The sequence below is a fragment of the Rhincodon typus genome, chromosome 22, assembly GCF_021869965.1.
Source record: "Rhincodon typus isolate 14 chromosome 22, sRhiTyp1.1, whole genome shotgun sequence".
In the NCBI taxonomy this organism is placed as follows: domain Eukaryota; kingdom Metazoa; phylum Chordata; class Chondrichthyes; order Orectolobiformes; family Rhincodontidae; genus Rhincodon; species Rhincodon typus.
This window is the reverse complement of record NC_063353.1, coordinates 47,888,518-47,893,946: the sequence shown is the minus strand read 5'-3', so window position 1 is coordinate 47,893,946 and position 5,429 is coordinate 47,888,518. Positions and strand designations below refer to the sequence as shown.

Genomic DNA, 5,429 nt, shown 5'->3' with positions numbered 1-5,429 from the left:
AGTCTGTCAGCGTGTGTGGACATAGAGACAGGGTTAATGTTTTGAGTCCAGTATGACTCTTCAGAATAGTTCAGAAGTGGAAATGATGTGCTGTTTTTCCAGTTTGCGCCGAGCTTCGCTGGAGCACAGCAGCAAGACTGAGACAGAGATGTTGGCCAGGGAACACGGTGGTGTGTTTAAGTGGCAGGTAACAGGGAGCTCAGGGTCATGTTTGCAGACAGAGTGTAGGTGTTCTGCAAAATGGTCACTCAGTCTGTGTTTCATCTCCCTTGTGTAGAGGCGGCCCCATTGTGAGCTGTGAATCCAGTAGACTAAATTGAGTGAAGTGCAGGTAAAGCGCTGCTTCACCTGGAAGGTATATTTGGAGCCTTGGATACTGCAGAGGGAGGAAGTAAATGGGCAGGTGTTACACCTTCTGTATGGGTCATTCTCTATCTCTCTGTCTCGGCTGCATCTTAGCCTAATCACTCACTGTTTCTCTCCCCACAGATGCTGTCAAACCTGCTGAGTTTCACAAGCACTTTCTGTTTTTGTTTGCTTTTACTTGATTGATTGATTTATTGGTGTCACATGTACTGAGATACAGTGAAAAGTGCTGTTTTGCCTGCTCCACAGGCAGATCATACCATACAAAGTGCATTAGGGTAGCAAACCAGAGTGCAGAATACAGTGTTACAGCTACACAGAAGGCGCAGAGAGTGAGATCAGAATTAACATTTGAGAGGTCCGTTCAAAAGTCTGATAACAGCAGGAAAGAAGCTGTTCTTGAATCTATTCATATGTGTTTTCACTTTTTTATCTTCTACCCAATGGAAGAGGGTGGAACAGTGTATAAACAGGGTGGGAGGGCTCTTTGATTATGTTGTGGAGCTGGAGGAACACAGCAGGCCAGGCAGCATCAGAGGAGCAGGAAAGCTGACGTTTCAGGCCGGGACCCTTCTGACAACTTTCCTGCTTGTCTGATGCTGCCTGGCCTGCTATGTTCCTCCAGCTCCACACCTTGTTATCTCTGACTCCAGCATCGGCTGTTCTTATTATCTCTTTGATGATGTTGGTTGCTTTCCCGATGCAGTGGGAAGTCTAGATGGAGTCAATGGATGGAAGGCTGGTTCTCATGATGGACTGGGCTGTGTTCACAACTGTCTGTAGTTTCTTGTGGATATAGGAAGACTGGTGGCCAAACCACAATGTGAAGCACCCAGATAGGATGCACTGTCCTTTATTCAGTTTACCTGCCTATTCTCCCTCTATAGCATTAATCCATGTTGTAAAAACCGAAAGAGCTGCGGATGCTGTAAATCAGGAACAAAAACAGAAGTTGCTAGAAAAGCTCAGCAGGTCTGGCAGCGTCTGTGAAGAAAGGATCAGAGTTAACGTTTCAGGTCTGGTGACCCCCCCTCAGAACTGATGGTAGCTGTGAAAACGTTGGTTTCTATGCAGAAGCTAGGAAGGGGGATGGGGTAGTGAGTGAACGATAGCATAAAGGATAGAGCCCAAAGAGAGAAAAGAGCAGTTGGATAGACAAAGAAGTTGATAACGATCTGGCTGGGAGGGTGAATAATTGTTAATGGAGACTGTTGGTGACTATCAATAGGTAGTGTGTAATGGCAGGCTAAGTGATAACAAGGCCTGGAGTGTAGGGTAGGGGGCTAGGACAGTTTCAGGCCCCAAAATTATTGAACTGAACTTTGAGTCCGGAGGGCTGCAGGGTCCCCAAGTGGAAAATGAGGTGTTGTTCTTCCAGCTTGCACTGAGCTTCGCTAGAACACTGTAACAAGCCAGAGACAAAGATGTTGGACAGGGAACAGGGTGGTGTGTTAAAGTGGCAACTGGAAACTCAGGGTCTTTTTTGCAAGCAGAACGTAGATGTTCTGTGAAGCGGTCACTCAGTCTACACTTCGTTTCCCCTATGTAGAGGAGACCATATTGTGAGCAGCGAATGCAGTAGACTAGATTCTGAGAAGTGCAGGTGAAGTGTTGCACCACCTGGAAGGTATGTTTGGGCGTTCGGATACTGGGGAGGGAGGAGGTAAATAGGCAGGTGTTGTACCTTCGCTGGTTGCAGGGGAAGGTGCCATGGGTCTGTGGGGAGTGTTGGAGGTGAATGAAGTGTGGACCAGTATGTTCTAGAGGGAATGGTCCCAGCAGAAGGCAGACAAAGGAGGGAGGGGAGTATGTATCTGGTGGTGGCATCTCGCTGGAGTTGGTGGAAATGGCGTCTGATTATCTTCTTGATGTGGATACTGTTGGGATGGTAGGTAAGGTCAAGGGGAACTTATCGCTGTTGCGGGAGGGAAGAGGGGGGTGAGGGCGGAAGTGCGGGAGATAGGTCAGACCTGGTTGAGGGCCCTGTTGACAACGGAGCTTGGGAATTCTCGGTTGAGGAAGAAGGTGGACATTTTGGAGGCTCCTTATCAAAGTTGGCCTCATCTGAACATATGCGATGGAGATGGAGGAACTGAGAGATGCCACCACCAGACACATATTCCCCTCCCCTCCCTTGTCCACCTTCCGCAGGGACTGTTCCCTCTGGGACACCCTGGTCCAATCCTCTTTCACCCCAACACTCCCCACAGCCCTACGGCACCTTCCCCTGTAACCGGTGAAGGTGTAACACCTGCCCATTTACCTCCTCCCTCCCCAGTGTCCAAGGGCCCAAATATACCTTCCAGGTGAAACAAACTTCACCTGCACTTCCCAAAATCTGGTCTACTGCATTCTCTGCTCACAATGTGGTCTCCTCTACATTAGGGAAACGAAGTGTAGACTTGGCGACCACTTTGCAGAACATCTACATTCTACTCGCAAAAAAGACCCCAAACTATCTGTTGCCTGCCATTTTAACACAGCAGCCTGCTCACTGGCCAACATCTCTGTCTCTGGCTCACTGCAGTGTTCCGGTGAAGCCCAATGCAAGCTGGATGAACAACATCTCATTTTCCGCTTGGGGACCCTACAGCCCTCCGGACTCAATATTCAGTTCAATAATTTTAGGGCCTGAACTCTCCCAAGTCCTAGGCCCCTACAGCAAACACCAGGCCTTGTTATCACATAGCCTGCCATTACACACTAACTATTGTTAGTCACTAACAGTCCCCATTAGCAGCTATTCACCCCTCCCAGCCAGATCATTATCAACTCCTTTGTCTATCTGAGGAAGGGTCACTGGACCCGCAATGTTAACCCTGTTTTCTCCTTCACAGATGCTGCCAGACCTGCTGAGCTTTTCCAGCAACTTTATTTTTGTTCCTTTGTCTCTCCAATTGCTCTTCTCTCTCTTTGGGCTCTATCCTTTATCCTATTGTTTACTCCCTACCCTATCCCCCTCCCTATCTGCTGAAAATAAATTAATGTTTTCCTAGCTACCATCAGTTATGAGGGAGGGTCACCGGACCCGAAACATTAACTCTGATTTTTTCTTCACAGATGCTGCCAGACCTGCTGAGCTTTGACAGCAACTTTTGTTTTTCTTCCTGATTAACCATGTTCTGCTCCCCACCCTAAAGATGCATCTCCTGCCCTTCTGTGTCCCCCTTGTCCTGGTCACAGTGACTATCTCCTGCACATCTTATATTGTCCCTCCATTCCCCAGGATCATTTCGGGGCCTGCAACCACTACGCCTTTGATATTTCATTAAATTCACCAATTTTGGTGGAAGTGGACTGCCTCAGCAGTTACAACCTCACAGGTATGAGGTTTGTAAACACATGTTTCCCATTTTTAGTTAACAACCATTGTGCCTGTAAAACAATTCCACTCAGTTGAGGTGTTAATGAGTATTATAACATTATAACCCTATCGTGGAACTGCTTCCCAAGTATCGGGAGACCTGACCCATCTGAAAAGTTTCGAGAACTGAACCAAAACTCTTGAACCTGTCATTGGGAAACCACATTTTCGTCTCCTGCCCAAGCTACTCCTCAGAAAGCTGCAGGAAGCCTTGAAAATTCCAACCATTTACTGCGTCACTCTCTCTATCTCTCTGTCTCTCTCCAAAGATGCTGCCTGATGTTTTTATTTTCTGTTCTTTTTTCAGATTTCTGGCATTCATGGGGTTTTTTTTCTCTGTGGAGTATTGGCCCAGTAACATAGCCACTACGTTGCTGATATGTACAATTAGCATGTTAGAGTAAAACTGTATTGCACATGGTTATCAACTTAGTTTGATAAGTGATTTCAGACAGTACATATTTCAACAAGCTCAGCGTCATTTGGATCATTTAGTATCTCTATGTAATATTATCAAGTGAAAACATGACAGAGTCAACTTCAAGCCAAAATTTTAGTGTGAATTTGATTCCTTAGAAAACAAGGGCAAAAATTTCCATTAACATTGTAACCATTGTAAAAGTTGCAATACAATCATTAAATTGCTTCTATAAAGTGCTTGAGAATTGTTACGATACAGAAGGAGATCATTCAGCCCATCGTGACTGCACCATGTCTCTGAGCATTTTGTCAAACTCCTCTTTCCCCATAAACATGAACATGGTTTCTATTTAAATAATCATCCAATGCCCTTTTGAATGCCTCAATTGACCAAACCACATTAAGTGTTCCAAAGATAGCGATATCAACAGTAATTTATACCCTGTGACATTTTGAAAAGTGAGTTTGATTTCAGAATGCCTCGAGCTGTACAGTACCTGGGTTCCCAATCCGTGGAATTCCCTCCCTAAATGCATTGTGGGGTCAACCTACAGCACATGGACTGCAGTGGTTCAAGAAGGCAGCTCGCTCAGGGGCACCTAGAGATGAACGGTAAATGCTGACCCAGCAGCACCCACATTTCAGAAATGAAAACCAAGTCAGGAAACATAACTCTTGATTTTGATTTGGAACAAGCTGTTTACAATTTGGGGTTAGTGTTTCTGTCTAAGCTTTAAAAACCTGTTCAATAGTTAACGGTTGCTTTTGTTCTACAGGTTCAGACGACTACCATGTGTATCTCCGTCAGTCTGAGCGGCTTTGTGGTACTGGGCTGTCTCTTTGCACCAAAGGTGCACATTATTATATTTCAGCCACAGAAGAATGTAACCAGCCATAGACTGACCATGAACAGGTTCAGTGTCAGTGGAAAAGTCACTGGTCACTCACATTGTAAGTAAAAAAGGAGGTGAATTCGGTTTCTTTTTCTTTTTGTCACCTGCAACTTTGGGAGCAGAACATGTGAAACCGTTAAATAACAGACATCTATGCTTCTCCCAGCACCACTTGGAAATTTCTAACCTGCTTAAATACCAGGAAACCTCTTTCAATTGTCCTCATCACTCACAATCCCACCTACTTTTGGGAACAGCAAAGTTAGAAATATTACATCTGATTCTTTCATCCAAAATTGTTGATATACATGATGAATGATTGGGCCCCAGCAGTATCTTTCCAGCACCCCACATCCACTCCAAAAATGAATCATTTATTGCTAATC

The 5,429-nt window shown here is 45.4% G+C and overlaps 1 pseudogene; it reads left to right on the top strand.

Moving 5' to 3' along the window:
- Window positions 1–5,105, top strand: part of LOC109933164 — a 50,384-nt pseudogene extending 45,279 nt beyond the window's left edge.
- The last annotated feature ends 324 nt before the right edge of the window (window positions 5,106–5,429 follow it).